General features: G+C 36.3%; 1 protein-coding gene and 1 long non-coding RNA gene across 2 annotated transcripts in view; one reads left to right on the top strand and one right to left on the bottom strand.

Annotated features, from left to right (window-relative positions):
- Plcxd3 (phosphatidylinositol specific phospholipase C X domain containing 3) overlaps window positions 1-9,402 on the top strand; it is a 190,154-nt gene that overhangs the window by 155,318 nt on the left and 25,434 nt on the right. The gene's annotated exons all lie outside the window — the stretch shown is intronic.
- LOC110310602 overlaps window positions 1-9,402 on the bottom strand; it is a 274,028-nt gene that overhangs the window by 9,041 nt on the left and 255,585 nt on the right. Inside the window, exons 2-3 of the long non-coding RNA XR_002379853.1 lie at window positions 4,257-5,440; window positions 3,561-3,648 (exon numbers count right to left, since the gene is read on the bottom strand). This is a non-coding gene — a long non-coding RNA (uncharacterized LOC110310602). The remainder of the gene's footprint in view (window positions 1-3,560; window positions 3,649-4,256; window positions 5,441-9,402) is intronic.

Consider the following 9,402-nt stretch of genomic DNA (forward strand, 5'->3'; position numbering starts at 1 on the left):
TGCACTATCAACTCTCTATAGTCAGTGTCCAGAGCAGGTGGGCACTGTGTGTGTATCAAAATGAATAATTCACTATATTGTTGTAATGTAGTATAAATACAGAGATAAATTATCTGAAGCAAAGAAGAATTAACATTTTTAAAACACTGCTTATTCTGTATATTTTAGGGAACTTTGTCTAAAATGTTGAAGATTTGAATAGAGAAATTTCCAGTGGGAATTTAGAAATGTTATTATTTTTGCCATCACGGTTGGTTTCTTGTCCATAAGATAAGTGATTGCATAGTGATTGCCTGTCATAGGCATCAGGTGCTTTTCCTTGTTTCATAGCTAGAATAATTTCTAGACACAACAGTGAGTTAAAATAAAATTATAATCATAAGTTAATGACAATTATTCTACAAAGAAAACTCACAAAATATCTGTGTCTTTAAGTAACAAGCTGAAATGAACACTTCATTCTGAAATCTAATACTTCCTTAATTGATAACTTGGTCAAATGGAACTCAAAATTTCACTTTTCTGTAGAAAAGTGACAGAAACCTGTAACATGTTTTATTCCAATAAGAGGTGACAAAATTAAAAACATTAATTAATGAGTCTTTTCTTGAAATACATTATATTTCTTTTGGTTTATTTGACATTTAATGTTTTGATCAACCCTGTCAGTACAGCATTGGGCAGACTTTCTGTTTTTCTTTTCTGTCTGTGTCTACAGAGAGGACTGTGATTGCTTAGTGCTAATTCCTAATGCTTACTCTTTGTGAACAATGTATCATCCATGTTTTAGAAGTCCATCTGAAATCATTCCTTTAAAACATGCCCATTAATTCTGAAGATCAATGTAAGAAGATTATTTCTTCAGTTCAAGATAATGTTGTATGCCAAGCAAAGAAGCATAGATTGCCCTTAAAACATAGACAACAAATTAAAGAGGGAAAACTATATTACTTATTACTATGATAAAACTTTTCTTGCTAATCTAAAAGTGAAGTAATTGCCTGAGATGGAAAACAAAATCTTTTCAAACAGATTGCTTAATTCAGTTTAAGTAAATCACACAATGCTTGAAATTATTTCCTTGTGGATAGCAAATATAATGTGACAGGCCCAAAGTGGGATCTAACTCAAGGGGAGGTCCCAAGGCCTGACAATATTACTGAGGCTATGGAGTGCTAACAAAAAGGGGTCTATCATGACTGCCCTCCAAAAGACCCAATAAGTAACTGAAAGAGTCAGATGCAGATATTTGCACTGAACCAATGGACAGAAGCAGCTGTCCTCTGTTGTTGAAATAGGGGAGCCTGAAAGAAGCTGAGGAGAAGGCGACCTTGTAGGAGGACCAGCAGTCTTAATTAATCTGGAACCCTGAGATCTCTCAAACACTGGACCACCAAACAGACAGCATACACCAACTGATATGAGGCCCCCAATACACGTACAGTAGAGGACTTTCCAGGTCTGTGTTCATTCAGAGATGATGCACCTAACCCTCAAGAGACTGGAGGCCCCACTAAGTTTAGAGGTCAGGTGGGGTTGGGGGTGGGAGCATCCATGTGGGGACAGGGAGTGGGGAGCAGTTGGAGAGTGGATGTGGGTGGGGAATGGAATATGAAGTGTAAAAAACTGAATTAAAAATGAAATAAAATTATATATATGGCTGTATGGCTGTGTCTTGTCACAGAAACACAACAACATGGTCATTAGGGTCAGAAAAATGTCAGCATTCATTCTTAGCTGACTTTGTGTTTTATTTTTGCCAGCTTAAAGCATATTGAATTTCCATTGCAACTAAACATGTTCTCAGTCTAGACACTATGTGACAGGTTTAAATTATTTCAGTCCAAAGCGTTGGGATGTGGATTCAAACTGAGTTTAGTAATTTTGTGGCAGCACACCATGGAACTTTCTGTTGGGACTATAAGCCTTGACTTAGCTTTAGAATTGAGTTGACAGTTTATCTTACACCCAAAGAGAGACACTTAACTTTGCATATAAACAACTGATGTTTCCTTTGGCCATCATTTTCAAAATATTTGTCAGGTACATGGAGCTGTTTTGTTTGTGCTTGGATTGATTTTTTTTTCTGTTTATGTAACAGACATTTTGGAAGCAAAACAAATAGATTTTAAATAATCAAAAAATCTTTAAGCTGTCTGGAAAAGGACAGTGCTTTCTTTTAAAGAAAGTGGCACAATTTTAATGCTGCTAGTCCAACTTTCTATTATCATTGTGATATTCTTTACATCTCTGTCTAGTTAGCAGCCTAGAAAATTAATAAAATTCCCAAACAAACAAGAGTAGCTGGGATAAATTGAATCTTGTAGTTTCTGTGACATTGCAAGAACATTAAAAGTATAGACAGGTGACAGTAGTGAGGTAGTTATCGTTAAATTACCCTGTTCTTTCAATATCCATAAAACATGGTCACACTATGCTTGTATTTAGTAAGTATTCATATTTGAAGTTGCTGATTTTCTAGATTTGAGAACATAAACATTTCTAGGTCTCATTTATTATCCTTGCTTTTGTCTAAGTGTTATCCTTTCAACATCAATTTTTAAATTAAAATAAAAGGAAAGACCATTGGTTAATGTTCTTATGTAAGTAAAAAATTTTAGCTTATTGGAACAAATAAATACATTAAATTTTATTATATGTTTGAGGTCTGGAATTAATCATCTTTTTGACTTGCATGTATACTATGTTTATGCTTCATTTGGAGGCTTTGTTTCTGTTTGAAATTTTCCTTTCTCTAATAGTTTTATTAACTGAACATATTGGGATATGTTCAATCAAGATAAATAAGATCTCGAAACAAGTAATATCATATCCACATTAAACTTACAAAGTATTCTAGACATCTCAGTTTAGTTTCAAAGATATTCAGAGACACAATTTATACATCCAAGAAGACATAGTTTGTGAACAGTCATCTCCATAATCAACTTTTCTTTGAGCTCCAACTGCTTTGGGGCCCAAACTTTCTCTACAATTTTTAATATGTTTAATGATAGAGTCATTAAAAATGTAGTTTCTTTTTAGATACTATAAACAACATTACTTTCCAGAAATTCATTCAGTCTTTCACGTTTGAAGTAGAAATGTTAGTATTTCATTCCAAATTTTCCTCTGGGCTCAAACTTCAGCTCCTAGAGCAGCCCTTATAACTAACAGCCCAGTCATCCCACCTGAATTGAATAAAACAGTGGCATAGGTAGCCAAAGGGATTCTAGTGTGTGCTAAACTACCTGGGCTGTTATGACTGTAGCTCAGTCAGTAAAAGGCCATGTGGACTAGTGGACGATGTCCAGGTACTCATCCCAGAAATAAATCCTTATCTAGTTCCCCTGACTTGTGTTAGAAAAATCAGATGAAAAGACAGGTGCTCACTAGACTTCAGAGCAATGATTAAATATAATGTGTTACAGCTACTGGGGCAATGTGATCTAGTGGATGGTAGAAATGGTAGAAACTCCAAAATGATGAGCATTTATCAACCCACATCTTGAACAAAAGCATATGATGGATGAAACCAGATTTAGTGGCACAGCACATACCTGTAATCCCACCACTGGGTTCCATGGGGCAGGAACATAGGAGGAATTCATCTACTTATGACAGCAAGTTCTATGCCTGTCTGGAGACCTCATATCCACAAACAAAACAGCAACAACAGAATAATGAGGGAGGACAAAGAGACAGAGACAGACACAGACACACATACACACACACACAGACACACACACACACACATACACATACACACAGAGAGAGACAGAGACAGAGAGAGCAAATGGCTATGAGTAAAAATAACCTTGCCACTTGGTAGCTATTTGGCACCTTAGCCCATACCGAACTACTTCACAGCCGCTACATACAATATGAGCTAGATGGTCCTAACTTCATTTAGATTTTTAACAGCATGAGAGAGATTCCACCAAATATAAAACGAATGGTGAAAACCTTCCAACTATGAACTTGACTATTTCCTGTACCATCTTTCATGGCTTCTCAAATGCATAGTTGGGTAGGTCAAATGAATCAATAACAAAATCCAATTGCACTCCAGCCCATTTAATAAGTGAAAGGGACAGTTGACAGGAAGGAACATGTCTAGTTTGTATAATATCAAGTGATAGATTTATTTGTATCGAATTTGCAAGCATTTCATAATTGTCAAGTGAGTTCACCATCACAATTAAGTCTTAACTTCCTCATAATACTGAGCCACAGTGAGGAATTCCCATTTCTACCTGTTGTATAGAAAGGTCCAGGACCTGCAGACACAATGCAAGTAGACTCACACTGTTGGGTGTAAAACCGTCTTTGCCTAGTCAAGAACAACCCTGTAACATTCCAAATCCTGACAGTTCTGAATTATGTGACTAGCCTAATAATGAGCAGCCAGGTTTCAAGTCAAGTCAATTCTTCACACGTAAGTCAACTTTGTATCCCCTACTGGTTGTACGTTTTTCACCTGATTTAGCTAGCTCCAAAGGTATCAATGTGACTACAAAAAGTAGACCACCATTAGTAGGTATTGTAAAGAGCAGAGAAAGGTTTTTTTTTTGACAGCCACACATTTTATATTTATTTACATATATATACACCACTTTATTTTGGCATAACATTAACAAAGACTTTTTGTCCTTTAAAAAAATTATTATTTCAAAACCTTTTATCCTCTAAAATGGAATTGAGTGCCAGGAATAAGACCAGTTATGAAATGCATTCTATTATTAGTAGCTAAGAAAGCCACACAGTTGATGATATTTTCAAATGATTTCAACTTAATGGCGTCCGGTGGGATATGAGTTCCTAATAAAATTAGCAACACAATTATTTAGGTTCCTTCCTGCTGGTTTTGACTTTTAGTTTGAAAGTGTTTATTAATTCCTTCCCTTGAACATAGCAGAATCTCCTTAAAACACTTTCCTGTTGAAGAAGTGTCTCCCTTGGTCTAGCCTTCTCTGAAGGGCACATCTAACCAGGTACCGAGCACCTGCCCTAAGCAGGCAACAAAGACAGTGGCTGTCACCAGCACTGTCTGATCTACCACTAACGCTCTTGGTAAGTGTTTTGCAAATGTAAACATCAGCTCTTTATTTTTAGTCTAAACTGGAGATTAAATCCTGTTCTAGTCTAAAACAAAACGGACGAAGGGAGATTTTTCTTTTTACAACTTATGTTAATTAATGAAACCTGTATGTGTTGCTTATTTCTAAGTAGTATTGCTGTTTCATCCTAAGTTATTCAACTGGATCATTGCATAATATCATATGTCCTGACCTGAGAAACACTAAGTAGACTTGTGCGTAAAATGGAGTTGTAGGATGAGTAAGACTAAGTGCTAAGCTCTGCCTTCTGTCCCTGAGAAACCTGTTGATTATCTCAGAGTGGAGTGGCGTTGTTAGGAGCAGGAACATTAGAGTCAAATCTGCAGAGGGAGACAGAGAGACAGAGACAGAGAGACAGAGACAGGCACAGAGACAGAGAGACAGACAGAGAGACAGCGACAGAGAGAGAGACAAAGAGGAGAGAGGGAGAGAGAGAGTCAGAGAGAGACAGAGTGTGACAGAGAGAGACAGAAAGACAGACAGAGAGACAGCAACAGAGAGAGAGACAAAGAGGAGAGAGGGAGAGAGAGAGTCAGAGAGAGACAGAGTGTGACAGAGAGAGACAGAAAGACAGACACAAGACACAGAGACAGACAGAAACAGACAGAGACAGAGAGAAAGACAAAGAGGGGAGAGGGAGAGAGAGAGAGAGAGAGAGAGAATCAGTTTAAGATTCAAGGTGTGACTCTTAAAACTTTGGACGTATACCACATGCCATACACATTCATACAACCAGAAATGCTTCTTGATGTTTTCAAACTAAAAGTTTAAACAAACAGGAAAATCTAAACTACAGTGTTGCTTATATTGTAAAGAATATGAGTCCCATTGGAAGCTTGAAATTTCTATGAAATGTTCCCCTGGTTCTCTCCACAGCCAGAATTCTTCCTTCTCTTCTGTCCACTCTCAATTTAACAACCTTTAAAGACTTTCCACTGTAGATCTGAAATAACCTAGAACTGAGTATGCTTTGTTATGCAACATGTTTTATTTTATCTTTTAGGGTTATACCCATACCATTATACATCATTTCAGAAAAAAAATGGGTTTAATTTAGGAAGCAGCATTAAATGAAATTACACAAGTCTTTAAAGACCACAGTGTCAAACATTTCTATGAAACACACTAGACATTGTTTCAATGCTTCTACTTCACAGCATATTCTATGTTCAATGACTCTTGCAATCAATAACTTCTTAGTGACTTCATTAATACTGCTGTGAATAGCAGCCTGAGGAAAGACAGCATGGTCTTTACACCACTTTGCAAGCCCTGTTTCTTTGTTTTATATAAGAATAGTCTCAACCAAGCAACTGCTTAGTTTTATAATCAAATATTCACATAAATGTATGATTACAGCTAGGTTTGGTATTTTTTTTTGTATTTGGACAATCTTCCCTTATTCAATGTCATAGTCACTCAGTAGCATTCAGGGGATGCGTATACGGGCAGCTGTCATCCTCTGACAAACCATACTCCTAACAGCTCAACTGCCTGCCACAGGCTCCAAGCTTTGGATTTCTCACCTGTTGCTGCTCCTCTGGTTTTTATCCACTAAATAGCCTTGGCTTACCAATGATAGCTTTTCTTATAGTTCTGTGTATGAGCTAAAGGAGAAGTCATGAGGTAGAAAGCTCTCCTAAGAATGGATCTGCTTCTCTATTTTTCCCTCTCATCAAGGCAAAAATCAGCTTGAGGTGCTCAGAAGTTAGACTGTCGCGAGGAAGGTACTGATGGAATGAATATGAATTGTTAAGAACCAAGTGGAGAAAATGGGGCTTTGATCATTCCTTATAGGACATTGAAAACCATTAAATACTATGAAGAAGTAAACTTGGGTAATCTTTATATAGTATATACAGAATGGAATGGTTGAAGTAGAACTTTAATGTAGAAAGAGAAAGTGCTTACAAACCATGTTTCAGAAGAGGTCTTAGTAGAAAAACAGTAAGACAATTTATACTGAACAAAATACTCACCAAACAATTTTTTGTCTCAGAATTATATTTAGAAGTTAAATTTTCTATTGTGAATAATAAAAGGACCAGATGATGATGGAGACAACTTGCTCTTCTCTACATCCGTGGTAGACAACTGCATCAACTCTTATGTGGCATTTTAAGGAGCTATAGATGAAGCGGAGTGGCTAGAAGGATGAACAGAGGTTTTCAAATTTATTTAAAGAAAGGAAATAGGATGTTTTAGGACAGAACAGGAAAGCTATTTATGATAAGAATAGAATACTAATGATTTTCAGAATTTAAAAGAAGACTATGCTAAAGAATAGATAAGTTCTGAGTAACCCCAAGTTGGATTATTTAATTATTAAAAAGAACCTCCCAAGAGTAGGAGTGATCCAAAGGTGGGAAGGTCAGGTTTAATAGGCTGTATAATTCTGAAGATATTGAAATATATGGCAATGTCAGGCCCTTGAAAATAATACTTTAGGAATACAGAAATACTGTATTGTGTAGGTGCCTGGTGCTGGCTTATGAGCTTGTGTGTGTGTGTGTGTGCACATATGCACAAACATGTTATAATGGAAATGGAAATGGGAGATGTTCTTGGATCACATGAGTTTTTAGAACACCATGTTAAGACATAGAAATAAGTTCTACAGAACCTCAGTATCCCTAATAAAGTAACAGGCTTCATGGACTTATGTATGCTGCAAATAATAAAAGGCCGTCAACATTTCCTAAACTAATTTGGTCAATGAAATTTTTGTCTTGGGAATGTCTTCTCATTTCTCATAATACTTTTTTTCCACATGAATTAAGGTTAGGTGTTTTGTAAAGATTGTAGTCAGTGATTATAACTGTATTAAGGTACTTTTAAGCCTGTGTACTTTATTACATTTCAGAATGTGATAATGAGGTAGTATGTAGGAAGAAGGGGCCAAACAAGGCTCAGATATGGACCCTTTGTGGTTTGGTACATTTGTCATAGATTATTATAGTCCTCAGGAATGCCAGTGTGGCAGAAAATGAAAATAGGTCTAAGTGAAGAAATGTCTGGTAGCATAATTTTGTAAGATACAAACAATAAATAACATAGTATAATATGGTCTTCTAACATAGACTGAGTTATAATTTTGTTATCTCCTGGACTATAAAAAGTTGATTTTCTAGGATAATTGTCAAGACAAAATTCTAAATAAATGCTTAGTGAATACTAGTTTCCTGTAGTATCAGGAACCAGATGACATCATCTGGATGACAGCTGCAGGTGTCACTTATTAGAAGAGAAAAGGCTTAAGAAATTACCCTTGAGTATCTTCCAGGATTGCATGGACCCACAGATACACTAACTCATTAGCACCTGGGTGATAAAGACCAAACTAAGTTTGGCTTGAGTTCATTTCTACCTGATAGAATTTTCTCTAAAGAACGTGAAATTTTAGAAACTTAATATTTGTTTCTTTTTTTATTTTTGAGATAACATTATAATTACATCATTTCCCCTCCTTTTAACTCCCTCCCATATACCCTTCACTGCTCTCTTGCAAACTTATGGTCTCAATTTCACTAATTATTGTTACAAGCAAGTATGTATTTTCCAATATATTTTCTGATCATTTTATAGAATATCACTTGAGTGCATGGTTTCATGGCTGCCAATTTGGTATTGAATAACCAGTTGGTACACTTCCATGAGGAAGACATTTTCTCCACTCTCACATTCCTTATTTGCCTATAGTTCTTTGTGTAAGGTTGGAGCCTTGTGGGCTTTCCCCATCCACATTAGCATGTCCACTGTTGCTGCCTTGTTTACTTCATATTTAGATGGTCAAGTTGTTGAGACTTTATTAATGTAACTTCTAAGATTACTAGAACACAGAGTCTCAATGAAAACTCCCTGACCTCTGGGTCTTGCTTGTCTTTTCTGCCCTCTCTTTTACAATGATCCCTGAATCATAGTCAAAAGAGTATTTTTGTACATTTTTCTACTGGGTCGGGACTCCACAACAATTCCTATGTGTTATGAATTTTTGTAATGGTCTCCATCTATTGCAAAGGGAAGTTTCCTTGATAAGAATCAAGAACTGCAGCCACCTGTGGGTAAAAGAACAAATATTTCAAATGCATTTAGAAATCATGTTGGCTTAATAAAGTGGGCTTTAATAAAGTGGCTTAATAAAGTAGGTTTTCCTCTAAGATTCATGACTTTACTAGCCCTGGGTAGCTATCTAAGATTCTAGTACCAGGCATGATTATGGGAGATGTATGGCTCTCTCTCTCTCTCTCTCTCTCTCTCTCTCTCTCTCTCTCTCTCTCTCTCT

The sequence above is a fragment of the Mus caroli genome, chromosome 15 (assembly GCF_900094665.2).
Source record: "Mus caroli chromosome 15, CAROLI_EIJ_v1.1, whole genome shotgun sequence".
Taxonomy (NCBI): domain Eukaryota; kingdom Metazoa; phylum Chordata; class Mammalia; order Rodentia; family Muridae; genus Mus; species Mus caroli.